This window comes from Zootermopsis nevadensis, unplaced genomic scaffold, assembly GCF_977971745.1.
Source record: "Zootermopsis nevadensis isolate Lab colony 2312 unplaced genomic scaffold, Znev_1.0 Znev_ptg000002l, whole genome shotgun sequence".
Classification (NCBI taxonomy): Eukaryota; Metazoa; Arthropoda; class Insecta; order Blattodea; family Termopsidae; genus Zootermopsis; species Zootermopsis nevadensis.
Genome location: NW_028259134.1, coordinates 17,647,442 through 17,660,118, shown reverse-complemented (window position 1 = coordinate 17,660,118; position 12,677 = coordinate 17,647,442). Strand labels below are relative to the sequence as shown.

The 12,677-nt window shown below is 38.2% G+C and overlaps 2 protein-coding genes across 3 annotated transcripts in view; one reads left to right on the top strand and one right to left on the bottom strand.

Moving 5' to 3' along the window:
* Positions 1-11,054, bottom strand: part of LOC110831853 (potassium channel subfamily K member 6) — a 33,879-nt gene extending 22,825 nt beyond the window's left edge. The window contains exon 1 of the transcript XR_015535973.1: positions 10,856-11,054. The gene's annotated coding sequence lies outside the window, so the exon portion shown is untranslated. The remainder of the gene's footprint in view (positions 1-10,855) is intronic.
* The window catches only part of LOC110831854 (uncharacterized), a 42,431-nt gene that overhangs the window by 16,021 nt on the left and 13,733 nt on the right, over positions 1-12,677 (top strand). Inside the window, exon 1 of one of the 2 annotated variants that reach the window (XM_022068293.2) lies at positions 10,982-11,122. The exons of the other annotated variant lie outside the window; for it this stretch is intronic. The gene's annotated coding sequence lies outside the window, so the exon portion shown is untranslated. Of the gene's footprint in view, positions 1-10,981; positions 11,123-12,677 lie in introns of those variants that run through there. 2 annotated transcript variants of the gene reach the window in all.

The window sequence follows — 12,677 nt, the reverse complement described above, 5'->3', positions numbered from 1 at the left end:
TATTAGAAAGTGTCGAAAATATTTCTGAAAATTGGACCACGTGATAATCTAGATCCTGAAACTTTTGAAAATGCGAATTTTAGTTGAACCCGCAATAGCGAGTTTTTGTGTGCACTTCACTCAAATGCTTGGTGATTTGTTCATATCTGAATGTAAGCGTGTCTTGTCGCTCAAACCACTGGCGTATATGGATTAAATTTATTATGGATGAAGTATGCACTAAAATGTGTCTGATGGATTTAATTTTTAACAGTGTATGTACCCTGCATTGTATTTCCTGCCTTACGCTGTGGTAAAGATCCCACCAAACATATTTATAAGAAAATTAATTAATATATAAGAATTGGATTACTTTTGTCAGCAATGGGTTTTCAGTAAATGAACTACGTACGTACTGTAGGTCTGCTCCATCAAGGATAAAATGTGTTGGGTCGTTGTGGCGGTGGCGAACCTTCCAGGAGCATGACACTAGAAAATGAGCTGATGTAATACCGCTAAATAACCTTTGCCGTAAAAGTGGGCGGAATGATACAGCCAGAGTTTAGACGCTTTTCTCTTGTGAACACAGTCTTCAGAAAGCTATTTGATCTCTAATGTATTGTGAAAGGTTCTTCAGTTCACAGGCGCCTCAGATTATCCAAGTCTGCTTTTAGTCTAAAAGTTTCTTCTCTGTTCGAAGTTATCAGAGTATGCAGCGATTATAATTAAAGTGGAGGTGTAATAAAATGTTGGAAGTTTCTGGTACGAGTAAAGGAAAGGTTTTGGACAGCAGCAGAGACTGGAATCTATAAGTGACACGGCGACATGCATCGGTAAACATTAACAGACACTTCGCAATGTAAACTAATTAAGTGTCTTTGTTCCGACACAATAAATAAGAGCGCTCGTTCCATAGTTCGTGAATTGTTTAAATGTTGTTAGTTAGATAAGCTTCAAAGCGTTAAGAATCTCCTCACAATATTATTTCAAGAAGTAACAAGCTTAATGTTATTGCTGTGATATTTTGTATAGGAAGTAACTGTATTTAGTCTCAGTATGTATAACTTATAACGGTTTGGATCGCTGAACGATCATCACTATCGATCATACTTGTGTTGTCTGTCTCTGTCATGCCGCGATGTTAACGCGGTGATGAAACGGTACTTTGGAGCAATTATTAACGCGATCACGTGACGGATATAGGTTTCAGCAAAGTTGGCCCATCTCGTCGTGTCGTAATCTCAACATTTTATCATGTAGACAACAGCCCTCTTCGTTCATCCTTCAGTAGGTCGACTACAGAACGTGTAAAACCCTGAAGATGAAGCAAATTCGAGCACTCTACTAAACTGTATGTATCATAAATTTTCTGGTTAAATTCCGAGGGTGAAATAATGCTCTAGACGGGTACCAGCATCGAAGTTGTAAACTGGGCCAGCAGCGCACTATAACTAATTATAGTAAGCTCAGTATAAGTGATCATCAAGTCTCTAGGTCATCTCCTGTCAGGACAGGGTACGATAGTGGGTTTCATAATAGACGAGTAATTTTTTGACTAATTGAATGACTACAAAATTCTCAAGAAGAATTCTGTTCCACGGAGTTTTGCATTTAACGGGCAAGGATGCGTTTTAAATTGTAATCCTTTTTAATTTAATAAAAACAGTAAATTACAGCAATGCAGTCTATTGGTGAAAATGTTTAGTTATATTCTTCGGCTAAAATTCGTAGTGGTTTAGACTCGATTTGTACTTGGGTATTTCAGGAGGAATTGTAGACCTTGTATTAACATCGCCTAATCGCGCAGTTTATAGCAAGATAGCAGGATAAATCAAATAAATCTCTACAATAATTATTAAGCACTGTGAACCGTATTTGTTCCACTCCATATATATAAACACTACCAAGTTAGTTTTACGTCCATGCATTCAGACTCACCATTATGTATATAAAAATGAAGGGCCCATCTCAGTTTCTTTTATCGGAAATTCTTTCGACTGTTTTTAAAATTGAATAGTATGACGTAACTGTACGTAATAGCATTTCGAAGCCGAAAGAGCTTTAGTGTACACCCAGTTCAATCTAAATGCAGGCGCAGGCGATGTCTTTGAAGAGACGCCTCCCTTCGCTAGTGCAAGCACTGACACTGTTAACTATACTCCTACCACGAACGCTTAACTTTGGGTACCAAATGAAAGGTAGCGCGGTGTAGTATGTGCATTCATTGTCGGTACACGGTAACATCATTAAGGTAGCGCATCGCAGTGAGTTCAGTACAGGCAGGACTCGGTTTACGCCGGGGTTAGGTTCCTGAGATTTCCGTCGTAAAATGAAGCAAAAATATAATGGGAACATATGTAAATACATTAGGTTCCGTTCCAAGATTCTCAGTAATCAACACAAAATACTTGAAAAATGTTATATTTTATGAAATTTACGTATTGAAAATTGTATAATGTTTAAGAAAAAGAAAATTTACAGTTTTAAGAACGATAGAATAGATGTCCGTTTGGTTTTCTTTTTTCCTGATAATAAATTATAGTATGGCTGTAGAACTGTATCAATTCCTCTCTTAACGGTTGAGCTCCACTCCCAGCTGGGGCCGTTGCTACAGAAGATCTCACATCCGTTATTAATAAGAGCAATAGCCTGTTTCATTGATTTCACTGTTAGTGTCCTAACCGGCATTGTAGAGTCAGCTTCACTTTCCTCTGTGTCTTCTTTGGACATTTGTTCAGCTAGCTCTTCTAAATCTTCCGTTGAAAGCTCTTCACCATGACTGTCAAGGAGCTCATTTATGTCACCAACTTCTACATTTTCTAGTTTTTTTGTTTAATTAATTAAATTGTAGGCCGTAGTTTATCATTTAGTATTATAGTTTTATTACAATGCGTCTAGGAAGTCGGGCACAGTCATGACTCATCACCCACTCCAATCGTAATCTATGAGAGGCGCAAAAGTGAAGCGGCGCAAACCGAGTCCTACCTGTAATTGCAGCTAGGATTGTCCGCAGAATGAAGACTCTTGCAGAATTAGTAACAGAAATTTATACCCGGGTATAGTATCTAGAACTTGTAGGATTAAGACTAATATAGACCAGTGGATCATAAACTGTTGTTCATTATATTTCGTTAAATACGTACCATATCGAGAAGTATTTCAAGCATAACTTGTAAATCTTATGGTGTATATTTTTAGTAATCCATCTATGTTTATATGTTTAGTTTAAATACTGTTTGCATAGAACATTTTAAAAACTAATCTCAGCAGCTTCAGGCTTCTTGTTTTCGTGTTAATTTTCAAAACGTTACTATGGTAACTGATGCCTTAAATAATTGACCGACTACTGGGTGTAATACATCATACCGTAAATTAATTTGATCTAATGCTGTGCACATCACAAGGAGATAAAATCTTGACCTGATACCTACAGCAGATCGTCGGTTCCAACATTGAGTTTCCGACCAAGTTGAATCACTGAAATAAAGCACAGCGTAGGATATAATAGCCTCTGTTAACAGCTTCTGCAAGTGCCTTCTTTTACCCTGGCGGCCCTCTTCCATTTATAATTGTTTCTATAGAACACAAGCGACTTTATTTGAGTGCACGTTTGCCTAATGGGCGCCTAACCGCCCACCCCTAAAGGCGACTTCTATCTAGAAAATCAGTAAGACGTAAGACAGGCGAGATAAAAGCCTGACATGTCGCATTTGCCGCTGAATTTATGGAAGCAAAGTGTTTATTTTATCCATAGATACAAAAGTGAGTCTACAAATCGATCGGAGGAATGTTGGTAACCACACGGAGCTAAAACCCAGATTACATTTGTAAAGATTTAATCTTTTGTTAAGGAATCTGTTCGTTACTGAACGCTGTTAAAAGCTGGTTTGTTCCAGTTGCGATTACGTCATACAGTTCTGTTTTTTGTTGCTTTCTAAATGAAATGTGAATACAAAACATTTCCTGTCGTAAATTAAAATTCACTGCGCCATGAATTTGTGAATTACTTTAGAATTCTAACTTTTTAGAACCTTTGAATAAAAAACGGCTTGCTTAAAAGCGAATGTTACAGGCTATAGGCGCATATTTCTCATATCTACATTCATTCAAACTCATACATTCAGAGATGCGTCTCAGTTGCCTTTCCTTGTTAAGCGGTAGAATCCTTCAAATTGGACGAACATCAATAGAGCGTAAAAATATTAGTTCGAAATTTCCCTTTTCGTCTCTCCGTTCCTGTATACGCTACTTTTCTATGACGAACTACTTTGAATATGAATTGTGATTACAAGGAATCTGCGACGGCAGTGAAAATAATTCTCGTTTCGAGGACTAGAGAATTTTCACTTTTGCTTTCAGAAGAACATGGAGTCTTCTGCATATAGTGATAGGCTAAACTTTTATTTAGGGGCAACGAAAGCGCCCGCTTTTCGTCCGAGTTATTGAAACGGTAAAATTGCTTATTTATAATGGCAGTGCACATTTCTGTCGACCAATTTTCAATTTCTGTAGACGTGGGCGAAAGGATCTTATTTTACCAATTTTTATGTTGCTGCTGTTGCTAAGTTCGTTGTTGAATTATTTTCTCGTCTCATAACACTTTAAAATCGTAGGATTATTATTATTTAGTGTTCTGTCTGACGACAGGTCCATTGTTGTGCCCAAAAAGAGTTCGCCAGTTTTCCCTATTCGCAGCTTCTCGTTTTAACTCCTGAAACTTCATCTTCTTTCCTTGTTTAAGATCGTCAGTTAGCTGTATCCGTCTTCTTCCCAGTCCTCGCTTTCCTTCAACCTGGCCTTCGATGACATCACTCAGTAATCCATTCCTTCTCATAATATGTCCCAGCCAGTTAGCTTTCCTTCGTGTAATCGCCTGCAGAATGTTTCTTTGCTCGTTGACTCTCCTCAATACTTCTTCGTTGGTCACTCGATCCGTCCACCTGATTATTTGTTTGTATTGCTCAGTTTATTTTAGTTTATAATTTTTTTGGTTTAAAAAATTTAATTTACTTTGGTTTACATTTATTTTGTTATATTGTCAGTATTCAACACTCGTGAATGTTTCATGCATATCCTATACTCTAATGATTTTGGAATGGATTTTATTTTTATGTCTATTTATGTCTTTGTTTTATTATTATTATTATTATTATAATAATTATTATATCTTGATCTGAGATTGCGTATTTTAAGGCCTTATCCCAATATTCGCAAAGAGATAGTGACATGAATTATGAAAAATCTCTAGTTATTTTTATTTATAACTCCCTATAAATATTATATCACATATTTTTTTCTCTATTTTGTTACCTAAACTATGTACATCGTAAGGGTCCTCAAACATACTTTTCCCCTTTTACATATTAACATCCGATCAAAGGACACTCGATTTTACGACCACTCAATGACTCTTGATAGCTGTAATTCATAGATTATCACAATTATTCGAAAATTGGGCACAGTGGTGTCCAAAAATTATTCTTCCTCCAAACTGTGGATCGTAGAAACCTAACGGTCATTAATATTTGTATTACAGTGAGTAGTGAGAACCCAATCGGTAGTGTGTAATGTTGGTTTCCGTGGTTGTGGCCTACAGAGAGGCCGGCCAGAATTCGATCGCCAGTAGCCTCCAGTCCGTGGGCACAATGATCATTCATGTGCATCATGGCTTCACTTTCATGCCCTCTATAGGCCTACAACTTCATTGCGCGACACTGGACAAGGGATGTCTGTACAGTACAAAGGAATTAAAATGTGACGCAGTTGTTACTGGACAAGCAGTCCATTTATTTCTTTTTAAAGACGTTCTCTCTCATGGAATTCGAACGCTCATCACCATTACCACAAAACCTAATATATTCATAGGAAATTAATTTATTTTTATCGTATTTAACGACGCTGTTAGTAGCCCAGACTGTATAGAATATTATGAAAGGATGGCGTAATGAAAAATGAATTGGAATTAATGTTGTAGGAAACGATCGTAGCCTAATTTAGAGTACAATTTCATGTTATCTTCAAATCTTCGTCTTAGGCTTTTCTAGTGAAATGTTCGTACCGAAATGTTGCTTAATCCGTGCACCGCAACCAATCCTAATTTCCATTATTTATTAACAGTAACAGCATTAGTTAAAGTGCAAAGTTAGGGCTAAATTAAATTAAGTTACACGAGCTGATGTAGCTCAGTCAGTAAAGCGACTACGATTCGATTTCCGACAGAGAACAACATTATAATTTGCATAGTTGTGGCTCCCGTTCAACATCTGATGTGGAGGCGAATTCTCTGAATGTTGGATCACCGTAGTGTGGGCTGCAACACTCAACCTTCTACTTATTCATTTAGGTTGTAATTGTGAGGTCTGATAAAGCTGGAGGTTTGCCTCGTAGCAAAATTTGTAGGTACAGCAGCGCCCGAATTTTTTTGCGTTAGATGGCCGTCTCGATAAATTTGAAACTCTCTCGGAGAAAAGCATTATTCTTCATTCGTCTCTTACGGATCTATTTGTCGCAACAGAGAAGTAAAGTAACGTTAAGTAGCTACTTTGGACGAACTGTGCGCCAAAGAAAAAGAATAGGCAGGTAGCCCGATGGGCATCCTATAAACTTTTTTTTATGCATACAACAGTAAGAGGTTCAAAATAACGTTTTCAGTCCCTTACATTTTAAAAATGTTCTGTATTGGTCCATGAAGTTACACGCAGCCTATCAGCAAAAGCCTCCTCTTTGCATAGTAGGCAGTGACCTCTCTAGAATTGTCTAAGTTTTTACCTTGTATCTTAATTTATTTATTTCATTATATCATCCATTTATTATGCGTTTCTACTTTTATTTTTCACATTTTCTTTCTCTCTGCCCTTCCAATTTTTCTTACGTCCTTCGAGTCAAATCAGTTCTGTATTTTGCGTATCGTTGCGTCTTATTTGCTACACGATTTGTAACAGCACTCTCAGTTCTGTAAATTTCGGAACGGCGTGTCGTTCTATAGGAAGGGGTAATTCAATTTTGATGCTCAGTGTCATGTGATTGAAATCGATATTTGTTAAACGTTGGGTCAAACTGCTCGTAGTTGAAGATCGTTGCATTGAAACTGAAAACAAATATATGCAAACTGCGTAATTAGAATGACACACATCCTTTTTCACATAGGTTTTAAATTATGTTGAAAGCGTTAACTGATAAACAATATATGATGAGAAATAATTCAGTAATTTCGAAGCGCATTTAAAAAATGTTTAGAAGTTCAGTCCATACCGCAAAGAAAACATCTCCATTACAAAGATAATTTGGTTGATGCTGTATAAGGGAAATAATAACTGCGAGCAAAGTACAAGGTTTTCGAATGTTAAAAGCAGGTGGTACGTCTGTACTTATCGCTAGATTCTAAAAGGAATCTACGAAATTAATATCATCTAATGTTTCGTTAATCCCTGTTTAGATGCTTCACCAAAACAAAAACTGGCCCAGTCCTCTTTGATTGGTTGAGAACCGTTGTTCACTGGTTTCTGACCGTGGAGGCTCGGGTTCGTGTCCAGATCAGTCCATAAGGGATTTCTTGTGGGCAAAGTAACACGTGGATAGGGTTTTCTGCAAGTGATTCTATTTCCCCCTGTCAGCATCTTAAAATTTTTACCCAAGTTCATTCAGATATCGTCTGAGTGACGGACAGCGAACCTCTCTTAACGGCCCACTTCCACAGAGATATAATTTCATTCCATCAGAGGATTAATAATGATCGGCTGAGTATTCTGAGCGAAGTTGTGGAACACATCGGTTTTATTAAATAGATCTTAAGACACTGTTCACCTCAATATTCTGGGGAATTGGATATCAAGGTAATGGCTTTCGAATGAGGGTCGTTCGCCCCAGCAGGTACTTCAGTTTGTTTACAATTTCAGTTACCTTGCATAATTATATATTTTCGGTCTTCGGACCCAGATTCTAACCCCTTATCTTCCTAATACGAAGGGGCAAGATGTCTGTATCTCTGGTGTTCATACGTTCACCCTCTGACTGCGATTTTACAGGGGAAAGAAATCGGTTAGCGGTTGAAATGGATTTTTCTCTGCTATCCGATTAAGTTCTGGGGATGTATTAGTTACATGAAGGAATTTTTAAAGGAACAATTGAAAATTCTTTAGCTTTAATCCTTTATATTAGTTCTACATAGTTGATTTATCCTTGTTTCCTGTGGAATTAACCAACTCTGAACTTTCTGCTGGTATCTCAACCGGGAATAAATCGTTAAGACCTCTGTAGAAGGTCAAATCACGTGCGACGAAAATTAATAGCGCCATTTTAACTCGAAAACACTTGAAATGAAGTGAGCGTCTATGAACCTGAGACAAACATTTGCTGTTAAAGCTAGAAAATGTGTTGTGAAAAGCTCACAACATATGAAATACTACATGCCGATGTATTTTTTATTCTGGATTGTGACGTCGTATGGACGTGTAGGTAGTTACCAACGTTTCAGGGGAACTGACTTCGAATACGAAATGCATGCCTCTATATTCTGTGAAAAAGTTCTAGCTGTGTTATTTAAATATAATGAAAGTTACGGCAATTTTATCCATAGTCGTGAAAGATTTGAATACTATTTACTGAAACAAAGAAATTGAGCAGTTTCGAACTGCCAGGTACTCTTAATTATTTTTGTTTCCGAAATTAATGACAGCAGTTACAATTTGAACAATAAATTATTTCCCTACTTATTACCCTCTTCTACTTCCACGTAAGTAATTTGGCTGTAATATATCTCAAGTTAATTTATTATTGAATATTTTATTTGTGCTTCAATTTTTCATATTCCTTTATTTGATTTACTGATAGCTATTTTTATTTGGCACATATACTGCGGAATGAAAATAGCTATGAATCTAAGTGTAAGGATTAATTATATATCTTTTGCGAAGAGACGGTCATTTTATATGATCGTGCAAATGACCCTGAGAGACCCCAATATCCAGATCGTACTTTAAACTGCAACTTGAAGCCAGACATGCGAATCTTGAAATCCAGTACATCTTCCTCTGACCTTCAGAATGATAACAGGCTAGACCTTGCAGACATAATCTTCGACATCACAAACCGCCCATGATCCCGACGACTGTTTCAGAGCGTGGCAGTCCAGGCGACTTCTCTGCATAGGTTCTACTGGACGAATGCTGTAGGAGAATAGGTGAATGGCCGACAAATAAATCACAAATATCTGAAAGTGAACTCAATTTCTGAACATGCTTACGTTTGATTGGTGGCTTATGGGGTACTACGTTCTATTTAAGATGGTGTATAGGGTTCAGCAAATATCGACGAGGCTCAAAGACAGGGAAGTGGCGTGCACAGATCGTCAGATGATCAAATTATACTTTGGTTCTTAAGGTTTGAAGCTTTCAGGGCGATATGAAGAATGATGGTCTTCAGGGTTGTAACGTCGTATAGCATTTTGACCGTGTGTCAATGTTTCTGCACAACATACTGCTATAGTCTTCAGGGCTGAAGTAAGGAGTGGACGCTCTTTGTAGGGTTACAGTGGAATTCCCAAGATGATCTCTAACGATAAAAAGTTAGAGGATTAATGTTGTAGCTGCAGTAGTAGTTAAGCGTGTGCTTTGTTATTAAAACTTCAATAATAGTGTTCCACACTAAGTGATGCTTCGTAACAGTTAAATTCACAATGAGTCTTAGTATACTGACATTGGGTTATCATCGTTTTAACATAGATGCTATGTTCCGGCTTGTTTCGTTTTAAAAAACTGGGTTACCTGTATTGAAATGCATGAGTCTTCTCGCAATTAATTAAAGCACTCTGCGATCTCAACTCAAAGATGACCCCGCAGGGCCGGAACGTACATGCTAATCGTGTTAACCCAGATAACACTTTGAAAAAAAAGTCTTCTTTCTTACTTTCGTGGTTCAGTGTTACTCTCTTTATTGGAACAAGTAGTCTCGTAGAAATCCACAGACGTATCAGAGGTGCTTACTGCCTCCATCATCAGGGATATGCATAAAGCCGCGCGAAAAACCAGATGAAGATATAAGAGCAGGCAGGACAAGGTCGAAACGTGCTGCACGATGCTCATAATTCATTTTCACATAAATCTGCGTTATCGCTACCATTGTCTTTACTATAGGTTCCTGGAATTAATCGCATTTGCTAACTTGGACCTTTTCTAATTAGCCTTTTTGACTCTTCCTCGTCGTAAAACATCTAATAGAGCTTCGTACACAATCAGTTTATCGGTAGGAAATCCATTGGTCATCGCATTGAGATAAATACGGTATTTCAACATTAGGTTAACTTCCCCTGCCATCATGATCTAATATTTAGTGGTCAGTATCTCCGCGTTCTCTCGGTAATATACGGATCCCACCCACATTAGTCTAGGTCAAGTATTTTAGACTTTATTTCAACATGGTGACTCCGTCAAATCTTGAGATGATGAAACGGGGGTGGCATCCCAACATAGGGACGTGCGACACTGCTGAGAATGATGGATCTTCGAATAAGGTTTGTCATAGATAGACTTGCTTTGTGGAAGAATGATAATCACATTCCCTGGGAATATTATTTTAAACTTGACTTTGTGTAATTTCCTCCGCAGCCAGACTTCATCGCACTTAATAAAATAATTCGACTCATTATGACATAAGAAAGTGAAAGTGACAGGATGGAAAGAAGTACATAATGAGGATCCTAAATTTTTGTGTTGGTCGCTTAATTTTATTGAGATGATTAAATCAAGCATGAGATGGGCGGAACATTAAGCACGTATCGTAGATGTAAAATATTTATATAATTTTGGTCTATAAACCTAACAGGAAGAGACTTTTTTTGGAAACTTAGGCACACAGTTGAAGCAGAGATGGCAGTACTCACCACTTACGCACTTGTGGTTCACCAGGAACTTCCTCCTGAGCTGCCGCAGTTGTTTGACGCGCTGCGCCTCCTCGGGCCCTTCGATGGCTGAGAAGATGGCCGCCCCGAGGACGAGGAACAAGATGTAGAGGGCAGCGAGCACCAGGAGGCGGGCCGTGCTGCGATTCAGCCCGACGCCGCCGAACCCCGGCAGCTGCATGTCTGCTGGCTACCCACTCTCTGCAATCGGAGTGAACACACTGAACACCGTGGAGTGTTGCTAGGAAGGTAATTGTTTGTCTTGCGTTCGCGAAACACCTGTTTAATTCAGGCAGCCAACCACGGCTTGCCTGTTTGGCACTTGAGGCAGTGTCCCACTAAAAAATTAGATTTTATCATAGTTTAGGCGTGTTTTCACAAACATATTCGTGGATGTTATAAAAGTATAAAAGACTTCTAATCTGACATTTGCGATGTTCTGAAACGCGAAAAAAGATGGCGCTTTCAGTTGCAACCGCGACGTTATCTTCTGCCGGGAAGGAAGAGGTGCCCCGGTTTAGGAAGTTGGCCGGTCGCGCGGGGAGTGACGAGGTGAGGATGGGGTTCTGAAGCGAAAGCTCATAGACGAGCACTCATCGCTAGGACCTTTCTTACAAAGAAAATAAATTACGGTTTTAGGATGTCAGGTTTTCACGGCGAAATCTATTGACCGATGAAGCTATTAAGAGCGACGGTCTTAGAATTTAACAGTGGAATTAGGCAATTATAATATCGCGTTGTTTCTTTCAAATGAGTGCTTAGAAATCAATTTATTATATTCACGTGGGTTCTTCTGTACAGCAGTATATTGAAACCAAAGTAATTTTTCCCCTTTTAATTGACAGATTCTTTATTATTGTTATTCAGAAACCAAAAAGCTGGAACAAGTTAGAAGGGCACACAAGCAGTTGCACCAAAATTATCGATGGCGAAAGTGACAAGGACAGCGGTAAATATTCTAATTCCCGGACCTGTTCCAAGGTCCGTCACCTTCATTATTCGTGCAAGCCCATGATAAAAGGCGGGTTATATTTTTTTCTTTCAAGCCCATAGCACTAATTGGTCTATGATAATGTCAGGACAAACTGAACTTAGCTGGAACCTTATTACTGTAAATTTAACATGTAAATTGATGGCTACTACGGATCTTTGAAACATGCTGTAGAGAAGTCTGAGAGAAACAGAAAATCTTGAGACATTGAACTAAGTGGTTAAAAGATTATACGTATGCCGATAGCGTATTATTACAGTAACAGATTTACTAGACATTATTCAACGTCTTAACTTTAATTAAAATGACGTTTCGGAGATATATTAAAGTCTACGAAACTTCGCATTTAATTAAGATTAGATAATGCACAAATTTCTTTCATTATAGGGTAGGTGATTGCGAATTTAGAATCAGAATGCTGTGGTAGAAAGCGGTTTGTCTGGAAGGAACAAGGAAAACCAAGAGAAACCTGTTATGATAGCTGATCACGAACAGAGATTCGAACCAAATGCAACAGACAGACTCGTCATCATGGTCAGATCGCACTGTTCGTTGCTGTCAGCAATAAACGTGTTCAACTATTATTTTATTTGCACTCCCAGAATTTGAAAATCATTGTGTTACCGAGCCAATCCATGACAGACATAGTTCTCTCTTCCATTCCAATATGAAGTAAATTCCATCAGTGTTTAATGAAGACTTAGAACTTTAGAGAATGCCATTAGGTAATGACGACTGGAACGTAAAATGAACCACAAATCTCCCGGTCCGGGACTGTTTATAGTCTCGCCCTAATGCCTTCCTGGTCACTAT